The sequence below is a fragment of the Sebastes fasciatus genome, chromosome 6, assembly GCF_043250625.1.
Source record: "Sebastes fasciatus isolate fSebFas1 chromosome 6, fSebFas1.pri, whole genome shotgun sequence".
Classification (NCBI taxonomy): domain Eukaryota; kingdom Metazoa; phylum Chordata; class Actinopteri; order Perciformes; family Sebastidae; genus Sebastes; species Sebastes fasciatus.
In genome coordinates this window covers 283,123-309,290 of record NC_133800.1, presented here as the reverse complement: position 1 = coordinate 309,290, position 26,168 = coordinate 283,123, and the positions used below count along the sequence as shown (strand labels likewise).

Genomic DNA, 26,168 nt, shown 5'->3' with positions numbered 1-26,168 from the left:
GACAAGAAGAAGTGAAATGGAGGAGTGACATGGAGGATTGACATGGAGGAGCGACATGGAGGAGTGACATGTCGGATTGACATGCAGGATGGACATGGAGGAGCAAGGATGAGGGACATGGTGTATCGACATGGAGGAGTGACATGGAGTATTAACTTGGAGGAGTGACATGGAGGATCGACATGGAGAAGTGACATGGAGGAGGAAGGAGTATCGACATGGAGGAGTGACAAGGAGGAGTGACAGGAAGTAGGGACATGGAGGAGCGACATTCTGGGTTGACATTCTGGAGTGACATTCTGGAGTGACATGGAGGAGCAAGGATGAGCAAGGATGAGCGACATGGTGGATCGACATGGAGGAGAGACATGGAGTAGCAACTTGGAGTATTGACATGAGGAAGGGACAAGGAGGAGCTACATACTGGGTGACATTATGGAGTGACATTCTGGATTGACATGGAGGAGTGACATGGAGGAGCCACATGAAGGAGTAAAAAGGAGGAGCAAATGGAGGATTTACATGGAGGACTGACAAAGAGGAGCGATATGGAGGAGTGACATGGAGGAGTTACATTTTGGAGGGACATTCTGGAGGGACATTCTGGAGTGAAATGGAGGATCGACATTCTGGAGTGACATTGATGAGAGATATGGAGGATTGACATAGAGGATCGACATGGAGGAGCAACAAGGTGGATCGACATGGAGGAGTGACATGGTAGAGATGGAGGAGTGACATGGTTGATCAACTTGGAGGATTGAAATGGAGTGTGGAGGCAATTTCTGTAAACTCGAATTTCAAGAGAAAGTATTTTAAAGGTTTACTAAACACTTGCAAAGTGGGCAAACAACCATCAACATAAATGTTCAAGGCTGAGAGCGCAGTCTCTCAGTTTCGTGACATTTATACCCTCGCTTGCAGGCTCACAGGCGTATATCTTCCATTTATCTGTTGAACTGACACTTCCGTCCTTTTTAGGGTTACTTATCCTCAAATAGGCTTTACAAGTTCGCTGACTAGGTGACCCTCACCTAAAAAGAAATAGGCCTTTGGGGCAATGAGTGTCACCTGTCATGACCTTAGGAATGTGCACATGTTTGTATTTTTCCAACACATGGAGGATCGACATGGAGTAGAGACATGGAGGAGTGACATGGAGGAGCGACATGGAGGAGCGAAATAGAGGATTGACATGGAGGAGCAAGGATGAGCGACATGGAGGATCGACATGGAGTAGAGACATGGAGGAGTGACATGGAGGAGCGACATGCAGGATTGACATGGAGGAGTGACATGGAGGAGCAATGAGGAGCGACATGGAGGAGTGACATGGAGGATCAACATGGAGGAGCGACATGGAGAAGCGACATGGAGGAGCGAAATAGAGGATCGACATGGAGGAGCAAGGATGAGCGACATGGAGGATCGACATGGAGTAGAGACATGGAGGAGTGACATGGAGGAGCGACATGCAGGATCTACATGGAGGAGTGACATGGAGGAGCAACGAGGAGCAACATGGTGGAGTGACATGGAGGAGCGACATGGAGGATAGACATGGAGGAGTGACATGGAGGAGTGAGGATGAGTGACAAGGACGATCGACATGGAGGAGTGACATGGAGGAGCAAGGATGAGCGACATGGAGGATCGACATGGAGTAGAGACATGGAGGAGTGACATGGAGGAGCGACATGCAGGATCGACATGGAGTAGAGACATGGAGGAGTGACAATGAGGAGCGACATGCAGGATCGAGATGGAGGAGCAAGGATGAGCGACATGGAGGATCGAAATGGAGTAGAGGCATAGAGGAGTGACATGGAGGAGCGACATGCAGGATCGACATGGAGGAGTGACATGGAGGAGCAACGAGGAGCGACATGGAGGAGTGACATGGAGGATCAACATGGAGGAGCGACATGGAGAAGCGACATTGAGGAGTGACATGGAGGAGTGACATGGAGGAGTGACATGGATGATCGACATGGAGGAATGACATTGATGATCGACATGGAGGAGCGACATGGAGGATAGATATGGAGGAGCAACATGGAGGAGTGACATGGAGGAGTGACATGGAGGAGCGACAAGGAGGATTGATATAGAGGAGTGACATGGAGAAGTGACATTCTGGAGTGACATTCTGGTGTGACATGGAGGAGCAATATGTAAGAGTAACATGGAGGAGTAAGGATGAGCGACAAGGACGATCGACATGGAGGAGTGACATGGAGGAGTGACATTGAGGACTGACATGGAGAAGTGACATGGAGGATCGACATGGAACAGTGATATGAAGGAGTGACATGGAGGAGTGACATGGAGGAGCAACATTGAGGATAGACATGGAGGAGCAACATGGAGGAGTGAGGATGAGTGACAAGGACGATCGACATGGAGGAGTAACATGGAGGAGTGACATTGAGGACTGACATGGAGAAGTGACATGGAGGAGTGACATGGAGGAGTGTCATGGAAGACATGGAGCAGTGACGTGGAGGAGTTACATTGAGGAGTCACAGGAAGGAGGGACATGGAGGAGTGACATTCTGGGTTGACATTCTGGAGTGAAATGGAGGAGCGACATTCTGGTGTGACATAGAGGAGCGACATGGAGGAGTGACATTGAGCAGTGACATGGAGGCGTGACATGGAGGAGCGACAAGGAGGATTGATATAGAGGAGTGACATGGAGGAGTGACATTCTGGAGTGACATTCTGGTGTGACATGGAGGAGCAATATGGAAGAGTAACATGGAGGAGTAAGGATGAGCGACAAGGACGATCGACATGGAGGAGTGACATGGAGGAGTGACATTGAGGACTGACATGGAGAAGTGACAAGGAGGATCGACATGGAACAGTGATATGAAGGAGTGACATGGAGGAGTGAGGATGAGTGACAAGGACGATCGACAGGGAGGAGGAACATGGAGGAGTGACATTGAGGACTGACATGGAGAAGTGACATGGAGGAGTGACATGGAGGAGTGTCATGGAAGACATGGAGCAGTGACGTGGAGGAGTTACATTGAGGAGTCACAGGAAGGAGGGACATGGAGGAGTGACATTCTGGGTTGACATTCTGGAGTGACATGGAGGAGCGACATTCTGGTGTGACATAGAGGAGCGACATGGAGGAGTGACATTGAGCAGTGACATGGAGGCGTGACACGGAGAAGTGACATGGAGGAGTGACATGGAGTAGTGACATAGAGGAGTGTTATGGGAGACATGGAGTAGTGACATGGAGGAGTTACATTGAGGAGTCACAGGAAGGAGGGACATGGAGGAGCGACATTCTGGAGTGACATGGATGAGTGACATGGAGGAGCAAGGATTAGCGACATGGTGGATCGACATGGAGGAGTGACATGGAGTAGCAACGAGGAGTGACATGTCGGCGTGACATGGAGGAGTGACATGGAAGATCGACATGGAGCACTTTCTTTGATCAAAGAAACAACACAGGAAAAAAATTTTGTGACAAGGAAGACATGGATGAGTGACATGGAGGAGCCACAAGGACGAGTGACATGGATGATCGACATGGAGGAGCGACATGGAGGACTGATATGGAGGAGTGACATGGAGTAGCATCTTGGAAGAGTGACATGGAGGATCGACATGGAGAAGCGACATGGAGGAGAGACATCTAGGATCTACATGGAGGAGCAACATGAAGGAGTGACATGGATAATTGACATGGAGGAGCAAGAATTAGCGACATGGAGGATCGACATGGAGGTGTGACATTGAGGAGTGACAAGAAGAAGTGACATGGAGGAGTCTAATGGAGGAGTGACATGTTGGAGCGACATGGAGGATAGACATGGAGGAGTGACATGGAGGAGCGACATGGAGGAGTGACATGTAGGATCGACATGCAGGAGTGACATGGCGGAGTGATATGGAGGAGTGTCATGGAAGACATGTATTAGTGACATGGAGGAGTTACATTGAGGAGTCACAGGAAGGAGTGACATGGAGGAGCGACATTCTGGAGTGACATGGAGGAGCAAGGATTAGGGACATGGTGGATCGACATGGAGTGACATGGAGTAGCAACTTGGAAGAGTGACATGGAGGATCGACATGGAGAAGCGACATGGAGGAGCGACATCTAGGATCTACATGGAGGAGCAACATGGGGGAGTGACATGGAGGAGTAACATGGAGGATCGACATGGAGAAGCGACATGGAGGAGCGACATTAAGGAGTGACATGGAGAAGCAAGGATGAGCGACATGGTGGATCGACATGGAGGAGTGACATGGAGGAGAGACATCTAGGATCTACATGGAGGAGCAACATGAAGGAGTGACATGGAGGAGAGACATTGAGGAAAGACATGGATAAGTGACATGGAGGATCGACATGGAGCAGTGATATGAAGGAGTGACATGGAGGATAGACATGGAAGAGAGACATCTAGGATCTACATGGAGGAGCAACATGGAGGAGTGACATGAAGGAGCAACATTGAGAATCGACATGGAGGAGTGACATTGAGGAGTGACATTAAGGAGTGACATGGAGAAGTGACATGAGGAGGGACATGGATGAGAGACATTCTGGATTTACATGGAGTAGCGACATCGAGGATTGACATGCAGGAGCAAGGATGAGAGACATGGAGGAGCGACATGTAGGTTCTACATGGAGGATCAAAATGGAGCAGTAACATGGAAGAGTGACATTCTGGAGTGACATTCTGGTGTGACATGGAGGAGCGATATGAAGAGTAAAATGGAGGGGTAAGGTTGAGCGACAAGGACGATCGACATGGAGGAGTGACATGGAGGAGTGACATTGAGGAAAGACATGATAAGTGACATGGAGGATCGACATGGAGCAGTGATATGAAGGAGTGACAAGAAGAAGTGACATGGAGGAGCGACATGGAGGAGTGAGATTTAGGAACTACATGGAGGAGCAACATGGAGGGAGAAATGGAGGTGTGACATGGAGGAGAGACATGGCGTAGTGAGAGGGATGAGTGACATGGGGGATCGACATGGATGAGTGGACCTGGAGGAGCGAAATGGAGAAGACTCATGGAGGAGTGACATGAAGCAGTGACATGGAGGAGCGATATGGCGGATTGACATGTAGGAGTGACATGGAGGAGCGACATTGAGGAAAGACATGGATAAGTGACATGGAGGATCGACATGGAGCAGTGATATGAAGGAGTGACATGGAGGAGTGACATGGAGGAGCGACATGGCGGATAGACATGCAGGGGTGACATGGAGGAGTGACATGTAGGATCGACATGCAGGGGTGACATGGAGGAGGGACATGGAGGAGTGACATTCTGGGTTGACATTCTGGAGTGACATGGAGGAGCGACATTCTGGTGTGACATAGAGGAGCGACATGGAGGAGTGACATTGAGCAGTGACATGGAGGCGTGACATGGAGAAGTGACATGGAGGAGTGACATGGAATAGTGACATAGAGGAGTGTTATGGAAGACATGGAGTAGTGACATGGAGGAGTTACATTGAGGAGTCACAGGAAGGAGGGACATGGAGGAGCGACATTCTGGAGTGACATGGAGGAGTGACATGGAGTAGCAACGAGGAGTGACATGTCGGCGTGACATGGAGGAGTGACATGGAGGAGTTACATTGAGCAGTGACATGTCGGCGTGACATGGAGGAGTGACATGGAAGATCGACATGGAGGAGTGACAAGGAAGACATGGAGGAGTGACATGGAGGAACGACATGTAGGATCGACATAGAGGATCGACATGTAGGGTTGACATGGAGGAGTGAAATGAAGGATCAACATCAGGATCGAGATGGAGGAGTGACATGGAGAAGCAAGGAGGATCGATATGGAGCAGTGATATGAAGGAGTGACATGGAGGAGCAAGGAGGATCGATATGGAGCAGTGATATGGAGGAGCGACATGGAGGAGTGACATGTAGGATCGACATGCAGGAGTGACATGGAGGTGTGACAAGGAGGAGTGTCATGGAAGACATGGAGGTGTGACATTGAGGAATTACATGGAGGAGTCACAGGAAAGAGGGACATGGAGGAGCGACATTCTGGTTTGACATTCTGGATTGACATTCTGGAGTGACATGGATGAGCAAAATTCTGGAGTGACATGGTGGAGTGACATGGAGGAGCAAGGATGAGCGACAAGGTGGATCGACATGGAAGATTGACATGGAGGATTGATATGGAGGAGGGACATGGAGAAGTGACTTTTAGGAGTGACAAGAAGAAGTGACATGGAGGAGCGACATGGAGGAGTGAGATTTAGGAACTACATGGAGGAGCAACATGGAGGATAGAAATGGAGGTGTGACATGGATGAGAGACATGGCGTAGTGAGAGGGATGAGTTACATGGGGGATCGACATGGATGAGTGACCTGGAGGAGCGAAATGGAGAAGACTCATGGAGGAGTGACATGAAGCAGTGAAATGGAGGAACGATATGGCGGATTGACATGTAGGAGTGAAATGGAGGAGCGACATGGCGGAGTAACATAGAGGATCAACATGGAGGAGTGCCATGGAGGAGCAAGGCGGAGCGACATGGAAGATCGACATTGAGGACTGTCATGGAGGAGTGAAATGGAGGAGTGACATGGATGAGTGACATGGAGAAGTGTCATGGAGGAGTGACATGGAGGAGAAACTTAGAGGAGCAACAGGGATGATTGACATGGAGGAGCAAGGATTTGCGACATGGTGGAATGACATTCTGGAGGGACATGGAGGAGCGACATTGTGGATTGACATGGAGGAGCGTCACTCTGGAGTGCCATGGAGGAGCGACATGGAGGAGCGACATCTAGGATCTACATGGAGGAGCAACATGGAAGAGTTACGTGGAGGCGTGACATGGAGGATCGATATGGAGGAGTGACATTGAGGAGTGACATTAAGGAGTGACATGTAGGAGTGACTGGGAGGAGGAACATGGAGGAGTGACAGGGAGCAGTGACATGCACGATCAACATGTAGGAGTGAAATGGAGGAGCGACATGGAGGAGTTACATGGAGGAGCGACAAGGAGGTTTGACATGGATGATCGACATGGAGGAGCGACATGGAGGATTGATATGGAGGAGTGAAATGGAGGAGCAACATGGAGGAGCGACATGGATGATTGACATTGAGGAGCAAGGATTAGCAACATGGAGGATCGACATGGAGGAGTGACATGGAGGAGTGACAAGAAGAAGTTACATGGAGGAGTGACATGGAGAAGTGACATGGAGGATAGACATGGAGGATTGACAAGGAGGAGCGAAATGGAGGAGTGACATGTAGGATCGACATGCAGGAGTGACAAGGAAGACATGGATGAGTGAAATGGAGGATAGACATGTAGGATCGACATGCAGGAGTGACATGGAGTAGTTACATGGAGGAGTGTCATGGAAGATGTGGAGGAGTGACACGGAGGAGTGACATGAAGGAGGAGTGACATGGAGGAGTGACATAGAGGAGTGATGTGGAGGAGCGACAAGGAGGATTGACATAGAGGAGTGACATGGAGGAGTGACATTGATGAGCAAGGAAGAGTGACATAGAGGAGTGACATGGAGGAGTGACATTTAGGAATGACATGGAGGATCGACATGGAGGAGTGACATGGAGTAGTGTGACATGGAGGATTGACATGGAGAAGTGACATGGAGGAGCGACATGGAGGAGCGATATAGAGGAGCGAAATGGAGGAGTGACATGGAGGAGTGTCATGAAGGAGGAGTGACATGGTGGAGTGACATAGAGGAGCGACATGGAGGAGTGACATAGGAGTGACATGGAGGAGTGACATTTAGGAGTGACATGGTTGATCGACATGAAGGAGTGATATGGAGGATCGACATGGATGAGTGACATGGAGTAGTGAGACATGGAGGATTGACATGAAGGAGTGACATGGAGGAGTGACTTGTAGGATTGACATGGAGGAGTTACATGGAGGAGTGACGTGGAAGACAGGGAGGAATGACACGGAAGAGCGCAATAGAGGATCGACATGGAAGAGGGTCATGGAGGAGTAACAATATGGAGTTAAATTCTGGAGTGACATTCTGGAGTGACATGGAGGAGCGACATTCTGGAGTGACATGGAGGATCGACATGGATGAGTGATATGGAGTAGTGAGACATGGAGGAGTGACATGAAGGAGGAGTGACATGGAGGAGTGACATAGAGGAGTGATGTGGAGGAGTGACATGGAGTAGTGATATGGAGGAGTGAGAAGGAGGAGTGACATGGAGGAGTGACATGGAGGAGTGACATAGAGGAGTGACATGGAGGAGTGACATTGAGGAGCAATGAAGAGTGACATGGAGGAGCGATATGGAGGAGCGAAATTGAGGAGTGACATGGAGGAGTGACATGAAGGAGGAGTGACATGGAGGAGTGACATAGAGGAGCGACATGGAGGATTATCATTGAAGTGCGACATGGAGGCTCAACATGGAGGAATGACATAGAGGAGTGATGTGGAGGAGCGACATGGAAAAGTGACATGGAGGAGCGACATGGAGGAGTGACATAGAGGAGTGACATGGAGGAGTGACATAGGAGTGACATGGAGGAGTGACATTTAGGAGTGACATGGAGGATCGACATGGAGGAGCTTCATGGAGGAGTGACATAGAGGAGTGATGTGGAGGAGTGATGTGGAGGAGTGACATGGAGGAGCGTCATGGAGGAGCGATATGGAGGAGCGAAATGGAGGAGTGACATGGAGGAGTGACATAGAGGAGTGATGTGGAGGAGTGATGTGGAGTAGTGACATGGAGGAGTGACGAGGAGGAGCGACATGGAGGAGTGACATGGAGGAGTGACATGAAGGAGGAGTGACATGGTGGAGTGATATAGAGGAGTGACATGGAGGAGTGACATTGATGATCAAGGAAGAGTGACATAGAGGAGTGACATGGAGGAGCTTCATGGAGGAGTGACATGGAGGAGTGACATTTAGGAGTGACATGGAGGATCGACATGGAGGAGTGACATGGAGTGGTGTGACATGGAGGATTGACATGGAGGAGTGAGATGGAGGAGCGACATGGAGGAGCGACATCTAGGATCTACATGGAGGAGCAACATGGAAGAGTTACGTGGAGGCGTGACATGGAGGATCGATATGGAGGAGTGACATTGAGGAGTGACATTAAGGAGTGACATGTAGGAGTGACTGGGAGGAGGGACATGGAGGAGTGGCAGGGAGCAGTGACATGCAGGATCAACATGGAGGAGTGAAATGGAGGAGCGACATGGAGGTGTTACATGGAGGAGCGACATGGAGGAGTGACACGGAGTAGTGATATGGAGGAGTGAGAAGGAGGAGTGACATGGAGGAGTGACATGGAGGAGTGACATAGAGGAGCGACATGGTGGATCGACATGGAGGAGAGACATGGAGGATTGATATGGAGGAGAGACATGGAGGAGCGAATTAGAGGATCGACATGGAGGAGTGACATGGAGGAGTGACATGGAGGAGTGACATGGCGGAGTGAGAGGGAGGAGTGACATTCTTGAGTGACATTCTGGAATGACATGGAGGAGCGTCACTCTGGAGTGACATGGAGGAGCAACATGGAGGAGTGCCATGGAGGAGCGATATGGAGGAGCTACATTCTGGGTTGACATTCTGGAGTGACATTCTGGAATGACATGTAGGAGTGACATTCTGGAGTGACATGGAGGAGTGACATGGAGGAGAAACTTGGGGGAGTGACATGAAGGATCGACATGGAGAAGCGACATGGAGGAGCGACATCTAGGATCTACATGGAGGAGCAACATGGAAGAGTTACGTGGAGGCGTGACATGGAGGATCGATATGGAGGAGTGACATTGAGGAGTGACATTAAGGAGTGACATGTAGGAGTGACTGGGAGGAGGGACATGGAGGAGTGACAGGGAGCAGTGACATGCACGATCAACATGGAGGAGTGAAATGGAGGAGCGACATGGAGGAGTTACATGGAGGAGCGACAAGGAGGTTTGACATGGATGATCGACATGGAGGAGCGACATGGAGGATTGATATGGAGGAGTGAAATGGAGGAGCAACATGGAGGAGCGACATGGATGATTGACATTGAGGAGCAAGGATTAGCAACATGGAGGATCGACATGGAGGAGTGACATGTAGGAGTGACAAGAAGAAGTGACATGGAGGAGTGACATGGAGAAGTGACATGGAGGATAGACATGGAGGATTGACAAGGAGGAGCGACATGGAGGAGTGACATGTAGGATCGACATGCAGGAGTGACAAGGAAGACATGGATGAGTGAAATGGAGGATAGACATGTAGGATCGACATGCAGGAGTGACATGGAGTAGTTACATGGAGGAGTGTCATGGAAGATGTGGAGGAGTGACATGGAGGAGTGACATGGAGGAGCAAGGATGAGCGACATGGTGGATCGACATGGAGGAATGACATGGAGGATTGATATTGAGGAGTGACATGGAGAAGTGACATTGAGGAGTGACATGTAGGATCGACATGGAGGATTGATATGGAGGAGTGAAATGGAGGAGAAAGGAGGAGCAACATGGAGGAGTGACATGGAGGAGTGACATGGCGGAGTATGAGGGAGAAGTGACATTCTTGAGTGACATTCTGGAATGACATGGAGGAGCGTCACTCTGGAGTGACATGGATGAGCAACATGGAGGAGTGCCATGGAGGAGCGACATGGAGGAGCGACATGGAGGAGCTACATTCTGGGTTAACATTCTGGAGTGACATTCTGGAATGACATGTAGGAGTGACATTCTGGAGTGACATGGAGGAGTGACATGGAGGAGCAACTTGGGGGAGTGACATGAAGGATCGACATGGAGAAGCAACATGGAGGAGCGACATCTAGGATCTACATGGAGGAGCAACATGGAAGAGTTACGTGGAGGCGTGACATGGAGGATCGATATGGAGGAGTGACATTGAGGAGTGACATTAAGGAGTGACATGTAGGAGTGACATGTAGGAGTGACTGGTAGGAGGGACATGGAGGAGTGAAAGGGAGCAGTGACATGCAGGATCGACATGGAAGAGTGAAATGGAGGAGCGACATGGAGGAGTTACATGGAGGAGCGACATGGAGGATTGATATGGAGGAGTGATATGGAGGAGCGACATGGAGGAGCGACATGGGTGATTGACATTGAGGAGCAAGGATTAGCAACATGGAGGATCGACATGGAGTAGTGACATGGAGGAGTGAGAAGAAGAAATGACATGGAGGAGTTACATGGAGAAGTGACATGGAGGAGCGAGATGGAGGATAGACATGGAGGATTGACAAGGAGGAGCGACATGGAGGAGTGACATGTAGGATCGACATGCAGGAGTGACAAGGAAGACATGGATGAGTGACATGGAGGATAGACATGTAGGATCGACATAGAGGAGTGACAAGGAAGACATGGATGAGTGACATGGAGGATAGACATGTAGGATCGACATAGAGGATCGACATGGAGGAGGGACAAGGAGGAGTGACATACTGGATTGACATTCTTGAGTGACATTCTGGAATGACATAGAGGAGCGACATTCTGGGGTGATATGGAGGAGCAACATGCCATGGAGGAGCATGGAGGATCGACATGGAGCAATGATATGAAGGAGTGACATGGAGGAGTGACATGGAGGAGTGACATGGAGGAGTGTCATGGAAGACATGGAGGAGTGACATGGAGGAATTACATGGAGGAGTCACAGGAAGGAGGGACATGGAGGAGCGACATTCTGGGTTGACATTCTGGATTGACATTCTGAAGTTACATGGAGGAGCGAAATTCAGGAGTGACATGGAGGAGCAAGGATGAGCGACATGGTGGATCGACATGGAGGAGTGACATGGAGGATTGATATGGAGGAGTGACATGGAAAAGTGACATTGAGGAGTGACAAGAAGAAGTGACATGGAGGAGCGACATGGATGATTGACATTGAGGAGCAAGGATTAGCAACATGGAGGATCGACATGGAGGAGTGACATGGAGGAGTGACATGTAGGATCGACATGCAGGAGTGACATGGAGGAGTGTCATGGAAGACATGGATGAGTGACATGGAGGAGCGACATGTAGAATCGACATAGAGGATCGACACGGAGGATCGACATGGAGGAGTGACCTGAAGGATCAATATTGAGGATCGAGATGGAGGAGTGACATGGAGGAGGGACAACGAGGACTGATATACTGGAGTGACATTCTTGAGTGACATTCTGGAGTGACATGGAGGAGCAACATGGAGGAGTGCCATGGATGAGCATGGAGGATCGACATGGAGCAATGATATGAAGGAGTGACATGGAGGATTGACATAGAGGAACGACATGGAGGATAGACATGGAGGATTGACATGGAGGAGCGACATGGAGTTACATGTAGGATCGACATGCAGGAGTGACATGTCGGCGTGACATGGAGGAGTGACATGGAAGATCGACATGGAGGAGTGACAAGGAAGACATGGATGAGTGACATGGAGGATAGACATGTAGGATCGACATAGAGGATCGACATGGAGGAGGGACAAGGAGGAGTGACATACTGGATTGACATTCTTGAGTGACATTCTGGAATGACATAGAGGAGCGACATTCTGGGGTGATATGGAGGAGCAACATGCCATGGAGGAGCATGGAGGATCGACATGGAGCAATGATATGAAGGAGTGACATGGAGGAGTGACATGGAGGAGTGACATGGAGGAGTGTCATGGAAGACATGGAGGAGTGACATGGAGGAATTACATGGAGGAGTCACAGGAAGGAGGTACATGTAGGAGCGACATTCTGGGTTGACATTCTGGATTGACATTCTGAAGTTACATGGAGGAGCGAAATTCTGGAGTGACATGGAGGAGCAAGGATGAGCGACATGGTGGATCGACATGGAGGAGTGACATGGAGGATTGATATGGAGGAGTGACATGGAAAAGTAACATTGAGGAGTGACAAGAAGAAGTGACATGGAGGAGCGACATGGATGATTGACATTGAGGAGAAAGGATTAGCAACATGGAGGATCGACATGGAGGAGTGACATGGAGGAGTGACATGTAGGATCGACATGCAGGAGTGACATGGAGGAGTGTCATGGAAGACATGGATGAGTGACATGGAGGAGCGACATGTAGAATCGATATAGAGGATCGACACGGAGGATCGACATGGAGGAGTGACATGAAGGATCAATATGGAGGATCGAGATGGAGGAGTGACATGGAGGAGGGACAAGGAGGACTGATATACTGGAGTGACATTCTTGAGTGACATTCTGGAGTGACATGGAGGAGCAACATGGAGGAGTGCCATGGATGAGCATGGAGGATCGACATGGAGCAATGATATGAAGGAGTGACATGGAGGATTGACATAGAGGAACGACATGGAGGATAGACATGGAGGATTGACATGGAGGAGCGACATGGAGTTACATATAGGATCGACATGCAGGAGTGACATGGAGGAGCGACATGGAGGAGTGCCATGGAGGAGCAAGGAGGAGCGACATGGCGGAGTGACATGGAGGAGTGACATGGAGGAGCGACATGGAGGAGTGACATGGAGGATTGTCATGGAAGACATGGAGGAGTGACATGGAGGAGTTATATGGAGGAGTCACAAGAAGGAGGGACATGGAGGAGCGACATTCTGGGTTGACATTCTGGAGTGACATTCTGGAGTGACATGTAGGAGTAACATTCTGGAGTGACATGGAGTTGCAACTTGGAGGAGTGACATTGAAGATCGACTAGGAGAAGCGACATGGAGGAGCGACCTTGAGGAGTGACATTAAGGAGAGACATGGAGGAGTTACGGGGAGGAGGGACATGGAGGAGTGACAGGGAGCATTGAGATGCAGGATCGACATGGAGGAGTGACATGGAGGAGCAAGGAGTAGCGACATTGATGAATGACATGGAGGATCAACATGGACGAGCGACATGGAGGAGCGACATGGAGGAGTGACATGGAGGAGCGACAATGAGGAGTGACATGGAGGAGCAACATGGAGGAGTGACATGTAGGATCGACATGCAGGAGTGACATGGAGGAGTGACATGCAGGATTGACATGGAGGAGTGACATGGAGGAGCAACGAGGAGCGACATGGAGGAGTGACATGGAGGATCAACATGGAGGAGCGACATGGAGAAGCGACATGGAGGAGCGAAATAGAGGATTGACATGGAGGAGCAAGGATGAGCGACATGGAGGATCGACATGGAGTAGAGACATGGAGGAGTGACATGGAGGAGCGACATGCAGGATCTACATGGAGGAGTGACATGGAGGAGCAACGAGGAGCAACATGGTGGAGTGACATGGAGGAGCGACATGGAGGATAGACATGGAGGAGTGACATGGAGGAGTGAGGATGAGTGACAAGGACGATCGACATGGAGGAGTGACATGGAGGAGCAAGGATGAGCGACATGGAGGATCGACATGGAGTAGAGACATGGAGGAGTGACATGGAGGAGCGACATGCAGGATCGACATGGAGTAGAGACATGGAGGAGTGACAATGAGGAGCGACATGCAGGATCGAGATGGAGGAGCAAGGATGAGCGACATGGAGGATCGACATGGAGTAGAGACATAGAGGAGGGACATGGAGGAGCGACATGCAGGATCGACATGGAGGAGTGACATGGAGGAGCAACGAGGAGCGACATGGAGGAGTGACATGGAGGATCAACATGGAGGAGCGACATGGAGAAGCGACATGGAGGAGTTACATGGAAGACATATAGAAGTGACATGGATGAGTGACATGGAGGAGTGAAAAGGAGGATCGAGTTGGTGTAGAGACATGGAGGAGCAACATTGAGGAGCAACATGGAGACATGACATGGAGGAGCGACTAGGAGGAGCTACATGGAGGAGCGACATCGCGGAGCGACATGGAGGACTGACATGGAGGAGTGACATGGAGGAGTGATATGGAAGACAGGGAGGAGTGACATGGATGGTCGACATGTAGATAGATAGATAGATAGATAGATAGATAGATAGATAGATAGATAGATAGATAGATAGATAGATAGATAGATAGATAGATAGATAGATAGATAGATAGATAGATAGATAGATAGATAGATAGATAGATAGATACTTTATTGTCATTGTCATTGAAAACAACGAAAAACAGTTTAGCAGCTCTTTGCAGTGAAAAACAAACATTAAAACATTCAGTCACAGAACAATAAATAAGTGGATCATCATCATAAAGTGCAAATTATGGTTCAGCAGCTAGTGTCCTCAGCCTTTGGGGGGGGGGGGGGGGGGGGTTCTACACACTTGACAGCCTGTGGGTAAAAGCTGTTTCGTAGTCTGTTGGTGTGTGTTTTAATTGTCCTGTATCTCCTTCCGGAGGGAAGGGGAGCAAACAGTACATGTCCAGGGTGGGTGGGGTCTTTGGAGATACAGCTGGCTTTCTTACAGAGCCGACCAGTGTATAGGTCACTGAGGGGGGGTAATGTGGTCCCAATCACTTTTTCCGCCATCCTCACCACCCGCTGCAGGTCCCTCCTGTTCTCCACTGTGCAGCTAGCAAACCACAAAGTGCAGCAGTAGGTCAGGAGGCTCTCAATGGTTGCCCGATAGAAATTGATCAGCAGGTGTTGAGGAAGGTGAGCCTGTTTCAGCTTCCGGAGGAAGTAGAGTCTCTGCTGGGCCTTCCCCACCTGATGAGAGATGTTTTTGGACCAGGTGAGGTCTGACGAAATGTGGACTCCGAGGTACGTGAAGCAGTCCACCCTCTCCACCTCCTCTCCACGTACGCAGAGGGCAGAGTGCTCCACCCGCCTGGCTCTCCTGAAGTCTATTATCATTTCTTTTGTTTTTGTTGTATTTAAATCCAGGTTGTTATGGGAACACCATTGTGTCAGATGTTGGATCTCCTCAACATGTATCGACATGGAAGACATGGAGGAGTGACATGGAGGATCGATTTGGAGGAGTAACAAGGAGGAGCGACATGGAGGATCGACATGGAGGAGCGACATCAAGCAGTGACATGGAGGAGTGACATTCTGGAGTTAAATCTGGAGCGAAATTCTGGAGTGACATGGAGGAGCGACATTCTGGAGTGACAAGGAGTAGCGACATGGAGGAGTGACATGGTGTAGCAACATGGAGGATCGAAATGGAGGATCGATGTGGAGGAGTAACAAGGAGGAGCGACATGGAGGATCGACATGGAGGAGCGACATGGAGGAGTGACATGGAGAAGCAACATGGAGGATCGACATGGCGGAGTTACATGCAGGACTGACATGGAATACAGGGAGGAGTGACATGGAGGGGCGACATGGAGGTGTGAAATAGAGGAGTAACATTCTGGAGTGACTTTCTGGAGGGACATTCTGGAGTGACATGGGGGTATCTACATGGAGGAGTGACAAGGAGGAGTGATATGGAGGATCAACATAGAGGATTGACATGGAGGAGGGACATGGAGGAGTGACGTTCTGGAGTTAAATTCTGGAGAGACATTCTGGAGTTACATGGAGGAGCGGCATTCTGGAGTGACATGGGGGAGATACATGGAGGAGTGATATGGAGGAGCAGGGACGAGAGACATAGAGGATCGACATGGAATAGTCACATGGAGGAACAACACGGAGGAGTGACATGGAACACATGGAGGAGTGACATTGAGGATCGACATTGAGGATTGAAATGGAGGATCGACATGAAACAGTGACATGGAGGAGTGACATGGAAGTGTGACATGGAGGAGTGACATGGAGGATCGACATGGAGGAGTGACATGGAGGAGCGACATGGCAGAGTGACATGGAGGATCAACATGGAGGAGTGACATGGAGGAGTAACATTCTGGAGTTAAATTCTGGAGTGACATTCTTGAGGGACATTCTGGAGTGACATGGAGGAGCGACATGGAGGAGGGAAATGGAGGAGTAACATTCTGGAGTTAAATTCTGGAGTGACATTCTGGATTGACATGGAGGAGCGACATTCTGGAGTGACATGGAGGAGTGAAATGGAGGAGCGACATGGAGGATCGACATGGAGGAGCAACATGGAGGAGTGACATGTAGCGGCGACACGGAGGAGCGACATCGAGCAGTGACATGGAATTGTGACATGGAGGAGTGACATTGAGGATCAACATGGAGGAGTTAAATGGAGGAGCGACATTGCGGAGTGACATGGAGGAGTGACATGTAGTATTGACATGGAGGAGTTACATAGAGGAGTGTCGTGGAAGAAAGGGAGGAGTGACATGGAGGAGCGACATGGAGGAGCGAAATAGAGGATCGACATGGAGGAGTGACATGGAGGAGTGACATGGAGGTGAGACATGGAGGTGAGACATGGAGGAGTGACATGGAGGAGCGACATGGAAGAGCGACATGGAGAAGTTACATGGAGGAGCGACATCACGGAGCTACATGGAGGTCTGACAACGAGGAGGTACATTCTGGAGGGACAGGGTGGAGCGACATTCTGGAGTGACATGGAAGATCGACATGGAGGAGTAACACGTACGATCTAAATGGAGGAGTGACATGGAGGATTGACATGGAAGAGCGATATGGAGGATCGACAAGGAGGAGCAACATTGAGGAGCAACATGGAGACATGACATGGAGGAGCGACTAGGAGGAGCTACATGGAGGAGCGACATCGCGGACAGACATGGAGGAGTGACATGGAGGAGTGACATGGAGTAGTGATATGGAAGACAGGGAGGAGTGACATGGAGGGTCGACATGTAGGAGTGACATGGAGGAGGAATATGGAGGAGTGACATTCTGTAGTGACTTTCAGGAGGGATATTCTGGAGTGACATGGAGGTATCGACATCGAGTCGTGACATGGAGGAATGACAAGAAGGAGCGACACGGAGGAGTGACATGGAGGAGCAACATAGAGGTGTAACATGAAGGATCTGCATGGAGGAGCTACATGGAGGAGTGACATGGTGGAGTGACATGGATGACATGGAGTAGTGACATGGTGGAGCAACATGGAGGATCGAAAAGGAGGATAGACATGGAGCAGTGACATGGAAGTGTGACATGGAGGAGTGACATGGAGGATCGACATGGAGGAGTTACATGGAGGAGCGAAATGGTGGAGTGACATGGAGGAGTGACATGTAGGAGTTACATGGAGGAGTGACGTGGAAGACAGGGAGGAATGACATGGAAGAGCGCAATAGAGGATCGACATGGAGCAGTGACATGGAGGAGGGAGATGGAGGAGCGACATGGAGGAGTGACACGGAGTAGTGATATGGAGGAGTGAGAAGGAGGAGTGACATGGAGGAGTGACATGGAGGAGTGACATAGAGGAGTGACATGTAGGAGCAAGGAGGAGCGACATGGTGGATCGACATGGAGGAGAGACATGGAGGATTGATATGGAGGAGAGACATGGAGGAGCGAAATAGAGGATCAACATGGAGGAGTGACATGGAGGAGTGACATGGCGGAGTGAGAGGGAGGAGTGACATTCTTGAGTGACATTCTGGAATGACATGGAGGAGCGTCACTCTGGAGTGACATGGAGGAGCAACATGGAGGAGTGCCATGGAGGAGCGACAAGGAGGAGCGACATCTAGGATCTACATGGAGGAGCAACATGGAAGAGTTACGTGGAGGCGTGACATGGAGGATCGATATGGAGGAGTGACATTGAGGAGTCACATTAAGGAGTGACATGTAGGATCGACATGCAGGAGTGACAAGGAAGACATGGATGAGTGAAATGGAGGATAGACATGTAGGATCGACATGCAGGAGTGACATGGAGTAGTTACATGGAGGAGTGTCATGGAAGATGTGGAGGAGTGACACGGAGGAGTGACATGAAGGAGGAGTGACATGGAGGAGTGACATAGAGGAGTGATGTGGAGGAGCGACAAGGAGGATTGACATAGAGGAGTGACATGGAGGAGTGACATTGATGAGCAAGGAAGAGTGACATAAAGGAGTGACATGGAGGAGTGACATTTAGGAATGACATGGAGGATCGACATGGAGGAGTGACATGGAGTAGTGTGACATGGAGGATTGACTTGGAGAAGTGACATGGAGGAGCGAAATGGAGGAGCGATATGGAGGAGCGAAATGGAGGAGTGACATGGAGGAGTGACATGAAGGAGGAGTGACATGGAGGAGTGACATAGAGGAGCGACATGGAGGAGTGACATAGGAGTGACATGGAGGAGTGACATTTAGGAGTGACATGGTAGATCGACATGGAGGAGTGACATGGAGGATCGACATGGATGAGTGACATGGAGTAGTGAGACATGGAGGATTGACATGAAGGAGTGAAATGGAGGAGTGACTTGTAGGATTGACATGGAGGAGTTACATGGAGGAGTGACGTGGAAGACAGGGAGGAATGACACGGAAGAGCGCAATAGAGGTTCGACATGGAAGAGGGTCATGGAGGAGTAACAATATGGAGTTAAATTCTGGAGTGACATTCTGGAGTGACATGGAGGAGCGACATTCTGGAGTGACATGGAGGATCGACATGGATGAGTGATATGGAGTAGTGAGACATGGAGGAGTGACATGAAGGAGGAGTGACATGGAGGAGTGACATAGAGGAGTGATGTGGAGGAGTGACATGGAGTAGTGATATGGAGGAGTGAGAAGGAGGAGTGACATGGAGGAGTGACATGGAGGAGTGACATAGAGGAGTGACATGGAGGAGTGACATTGAGGAGCAATGAAGAGTGACATGGAGGAGCGATATGGAGGAGCGAAATGGAGGAGTGACATGGAGGAGTGACATTTAGGAGTGACATGGAGGATCGACATGAAGGAGTGACATGGAGTAGTGACATGGAGGATTGACATGGAGGTTTGACATGGAGGAGCGACATGGAGGAGCGATATGGAGGAGCGAAATGGAGGAGTGACATGGAGGAGTGACATGGAGGTGTGACATAGAGGAGTGACATGGAGGAGTGACATTGATGATCAAGGAAGAGTGACATAGAGGAGTGACATGGCGGAGCTTCATGGAGGAGTGACATGGAGGAGTGACATTTAGGAGTGACATGGAGGATCGACATGGAGGAGTGACATGGAGTGGTGTGACATGGAGGATTGACATGGAGGAGTGAGATGGAGGAGTGACATGTAGGAGTTACATGGAGGAGTGACGTGGAAGATAGGGAGGAATGACATGGAAGAGCGCAATAGAGGATCGACATGGAGCAGTGACATGGAGGAGGGAGATGGAGGAGTAACAATATGGAGTTAAATTCTGGAGTGACATTCTGGAGTGACATGGAGGAGCGACATTCTGGAGTGACATGGAGGATCGACATGGATGAGTGATATGGAGTAGTGAGACATGGAGGAGTGACATGAAGGAGGAGTGACATGGAGGAGTGACATAGAGGAGTGATGTGGAGGAGTGACATGGAGTAGTGATATGGAGGAGTGAGAAGGAGGAGTGACATGGAGGAGTGACATGGAGGAGTGACATAGAGGAGTGACATGGAGGAGTGACATTGAGGAGCAATGAAGAGTGACATGGAGGAGCGATATGGAGGAGCGAAATGGAGGAGTGACATGGAGGAGTGACATTTAGGAGTGACATGGAGGATCGACATGAAGGAGTGACATGGAGTAGTGACATGGAGGATTGACATGGAGGTTTGACATGGAGGAGCGACATGGAGGAGCGATATGGAGGAGCGAAATGGAGGAGTGACATGGAGGAGTGACATGGAGGTGTGACATAGAGGAGTGACATGGAGGAGTGACATTGATGATCAAGGAAGAGTGACATAGAGGAGTGACATGGCGGAGCTTCATGGAGGAGTGACATGGAGGAGTGACATTTAGGAGTGACATGGAGGATCGACATGGTGGAGTGACATGGAGGAGTGACATGGAGGAGTGACATGGAGGAGTGACATGGAGGAGTGACATGGAGGAGTGACATTGATGATCAAGGAAGAGTGACATAGAGGAGTGACATGGCGGAGCTTCATGGAGGAGTGACATGGAGGAGTGACATTTAGGAGTAACATTTAGGATCTAAGTGGAGGAGTGACATGGAGGATCGACATGGAGGAGTGACATGGAGGAGCGACATGGTGGAGTGACATGGAGGAGTGACATGTAGGATTGACATGGAGGAGTTACATGGAGGAGTGACGTGGAAGACAGGAAGGAATGACATGGAAGAGCGCAATAGAGGATCGACATAGAGCAGTGACATGGAGGAGGTACATGGAGATTAACAATCTGGAGTTAAATCTGGTTTGACATGGAGGAGCGACATTCTGGAGTGACATGGAGGAGTGATATGGATGAGCAAGGAGGAGCGACATGGAGGATCAACATGTATCGACATGGAAGACATTAAGGAGTGACATGGAGGATCGATGTGGAGGAGTAACAAGGAGGAGCGACATGGAGGATCGACATGGAGGAGCGACATCAAGCAGTGACATGGAGGTTTGACATTCTCGAGTTAAATCTGGAGTGATATTCTGGAGTGACATGGAGGAGCGACATTCTGGAGTGACATGGTTTAGCGACATGGTGGAGTGATATGGATGAGCAAGGAGGAGCCACATGGAGGATCGACATGTGTCGACATGGAAGACATGGAGGATCGACATGGAGGATCGACATGGAGCAGCGACATGGAGGAGTGACATGGAGGAGCGACATGGAGGATTGACATGTTACATGCAGGTTTGACATGGAAGACAGTGAGGAGTGACATGGAGGGGCGACATGGAGGTGTGAAATAGAGGATCGACATGGATGATATGGAGGAATGACATTCTGGAGTGACTTTCTGGAGGGACATTCTGGAGCGACATGGAGGAGCGGCATTCTGGGGTGACATGGAGGAGGAGGGATGAGAGACATAGAGGATCGACATGGAATAGTCACATGGAGGAGCAACACGGAGGAGTTACATGGAACACATAGTGGAGTGACATTGAAGATCGACATGGAGAGCGACATTGAGGATCGACAAGGAGGAGTGACATGAAGGAGGAGTGACATGGAGGAGTGACATAGAGGAGTGATGTGGATTAGCGACATGGAGGAGTGACATGGAGGAGTGACATGGAGGAGTGACATGAAGGAGGAGTGACATGGAGGAGTGACATAGAGGAGTGACATGGAGGAGTGACATTTAGGAGTGACATGGAGGATCGACATGGAGGAGTGACATGGAGTAGTGAGACATGGAGGAGTGACATGAAGGAGGAGTGACATGGAGGAGTGACATAGAGGAGTGATGTGGAGGAGTGACATGGAGTAGTGATATGGAGGAGTGAGAAGGAGGAGTGACATGGAGGAGTGACATGGAGGAGTGACATAGAGGAGTTACATGGAGGAGTGACATTGAGGAGCAATGAAGAGTGACATGGAGGAGCGATATGGAGGAGCGAAATGAAGGAGTGACATGGAGGAGTGACATGAAGGAGGAGTGACATGGAGGAGTGACATAGAGGAGCGACATGGAGGAGTGACATGGAGGAGTATCATTGAAGTGCGACATGGAGGCTCAACATGGAGGATTGACATAGAGGAGTGATGTGGAGGAGCGACATGGAAAAGTGACATGGAGGAGCGACATGGAGGAGTGACATAGAGGAGTGACATGGAGGAGTGACATAGGAGTGACATGGAGGAGTGACATTTAGGAGTGACATGGAGGATCGACATGGAGGAGTGACATGTAGTAGTGACATGGAGGAGCTTCATGGAGGAGTGACATGGAGGAGTGACTTGTAGGAGTGACACAGAGGATCGACATGGAGGAGTGACATGGAGGAGTGACAAGGAGTAGCGACATGGAAGACGGACATGGAGGAGTGAATTTAAGGATCGTCATGGAGGAGATACATGGAGAAGCAACACGGAGGCTCAACATATAGGATTGATATTGAGGAGTGACATTGAAGGGCGACATGGAGGCTCAACATGGAGGAGTGACATAGAGGAGTGACATGGAGGAGTGACATGGAGGAGTATCATTGAAGGGCGACATGGAGGCTTAACATGGAGGAGTGACATAGAGGAGTGATGTGGAGGAGTGACATGGAGGAGTGACGAGGAGGAGCGACATGGAGGAGCGATATGGAGGAGCGAAATGGAGGAGTGACATGAAGGAGGAGTGACATGGAGGAGTGATATAGAGGAGTGACATGGAGGAGTGACATTGATGATCAAGGAAGAGTGACATAGAGGAGTGACATGGAGGAGCTTCATGGAGGAGTGACATGGAAGAATGACATTTAGGAGTGACATGGAGGATCGACATGGAGGAGTGACATGGAGTGGTGTGACATGGAGGTTTGACATGGAGGAGTGAGCTGGAGGAGCGACATGGAGGAGTGACATAGAGGAGTGACATGGAGGAGTGACATGGAGGAGTGACATTGAAGGGCGACATGGAGGCTCAACATGGAGGAGTGACATAGAGGAGTGACATGGAGGAGTGACATGGAGGAGTATCATTGAAGGGCGACATGGAGGCTTAACATGGAGGAGTGACATAGAGGAGTGATGTGGAGGAGTGACATGGAGGAGTGACGAGGAGGAGCGACATGGAGGAGCGATATGGAGGAGCGAAATGGAGGAGTGACATGGAGGAGTGACATGAATGAGGAGTGACATGGAGGAGTGACATAGAGGAGTGATGTGGAGGAGTGATGTGGAGCAGTGACATGGAGGAGTGACGAGGAGGAGTGACATGGAGGAGTGACATGGAGGAGTGACATGGAGGAGTGACATGAAGGAGGAGTGACATGGAGGAGTGACATAGAGGAGTGACATGGAGGAGTGACATTGATGATCAAGGAAGAGTGACATAGAGGAGTGACATGGAGGAGCTTCATGGAGGAGTGACATGGAGGAGTGACATTTAGGAGTGACATGGAGGATCGACATGGAGGAGTGACATGGAGTGGTGTGAAATGGAGGATTGACATGGAGGAGTGAGATGGAGGAGCGACATGGAGGAGCGATATGGAGGAGCGAAATGGAGGAGTGACATGGAGGTGTGACATGAAGGAGGAGTAACATGGAGGAGTGACATAGAGGAGTGATGTGGAGGAGCAACATGGAGGAGTGACATGGAGGAGCGACAAGGAAGAGTGACATAGAGTAGTGACATGGAGGAGTGACATTTAGGAGTGACATGGAGGATCGACATGGAGGAGTGACACGGAGTAGTGATATGGAGGAGTGAGAAGGAGGAGTGACATGGAGGAGTGACATGGAGGATTGACATAGAGGAGTGACATGGAGGAGTGACATGGAGGAGTGACATGGCGGAGTGAGAGGGAGGAGTGACATTCTTGAGTGACATTCTTGAATGACATGGAGGAGCGTCACTCTGGAGTGACATGGAGGAGCAACATGGAGGAGTGCCATGGAGGAGCGACATGGAGGAGCGACATGGAGGAGCTACATTCTGGGTTGACATTCTGGAGTGACATTCTGGAGTGACATGGAGGAGTGACATGGAGGAGAAACTTGGGGGAGTGACATGAAGGATCGACATGGAGAAGCGACATGGAGGATCGACATCTAGGATCTACATGGAGGAGCAACATGGAAGAGTTACGTGGAGGCGTGACATGGAGGATCGATATGGAGGAGTGACATTGAGGAGTGACATTAAGGAGTGACATGTAGGAGTGACTGGGAGGAGGGACATGGAGGAGTGGCAGGGAGCAGTGACATGCAGGATCAACATGGAGGAGTGAAATGGAGGAGCGACATGGAGGAGTTACATGGAGGAGCGACATGGAGGAGTGACACAGAGTAGTGATATGGAGGAGTGAGAAGGAGGAGTGAAATGGAGGAGTGACATGGAGGAGTGACATAGAGGAGTGACATGTAGGAGCAAGGAGGAGCGACATGGTGGATCGACATGGAGGAGAGACATGGAGGATTGATATGGAGGAGAGACATGGAGGAGCGAAATAGAGGATCAACATGGAGGAGTGACATGGAGGAGTGACATGGCGGAGTGAGAGGGAGGAGTGACATTCTGGAATGACATGGAGGAGTGACATTCTGGAGTGACATGGAGGAGTGACATGGAGGAGAAACTTGGGGGAGTGACATGAAGGATCGACATGGAGAAGCGACATGGAGGAGCGACATCTAGGATCTACATGGAGGAGCAACATGGAAGAGTTACGTGGAGGCGTGACATGGAGGATCGATATGGAGGAGTGACATTGAGGAGTGACATTAAGGAGTGACATGTAGGAGTGACTGGGAGGAGGGACATGGAGGAGTGACAGGGAGCAGTGACATGCACGATCAACATGGAGGAGTGAAATGGAGGAGCGACATGGAGGAGTTACATGGAGGAGCGACAAGGAGGTTTGACATGGATGATCGACATGGAGGAGCGACATGGAGGATTGATATGGAGGAGTGAAATGGAGGAGCAACATGGAGGAGCGACATGGATGATTGACATTGAGGAGCAAGGATTAGCAACATGGAGGATCGACATGGAGGAGTGACATGGAGGAGTGACAAGAAGAAGTGACATGGAGGACTGAAATGGAGAAGTGACATGGAGGATAGACATGGAGGATTGACAAGGAGGAGCGACATGGAGGAGTGACATGTAGGATCGACATGCAGGAGTGACAAGGAAGACATGGATGAGTGAAATGGAGGATAGACATGTAGGATCGACATGCAGGAGTGACATGGAAGATGTGGAGGAGTGACATGGAGGAGTGACATGGAGGAGCAAGGATGAGCGACATGGTGGATCGACATGGAGGAATGACATGGAGGATTGATATTGAGGAGTGACATGGAGAAGTGACATTGAGGAGTGACATGTAGGATCGACATGGAGGATTGATATGGAGGAGTGAAATGGAGGAGAAAGGAGGAGCAACATGGAGGAGCGACATGGAGGAGTGACATGGAGGAGTGACATGGCGGAGTGACATGGCGGAGTGAGAGGGAGAAGTGACATTCTTGAGTGACATTCTGGAATGACATGGAGGAGCGTCACTCTGGAGTGACATGGATGAGCAACATGGAGGAGTGCCATGGAGGAGCGACATGGAGGAGCGACATGGAGGAGCGACATTCTGGGTTAACATTCTG

General features: G+C 50.1%; 1 protein-coding gene across 1 annotated transcript in view; it reads left to right on the top strand.

Annotated features, from left to right (window-relative positions):
• LOC141768728 (uncharacterized) overlaps nt 1-26,168 on the top strand; it is a 207,432-nt gene that overhangs the window by 63,780 nt on the left and 117,484 nt on the right. The gene's annotated exons all lie outside the window — the stretch shown is intronic.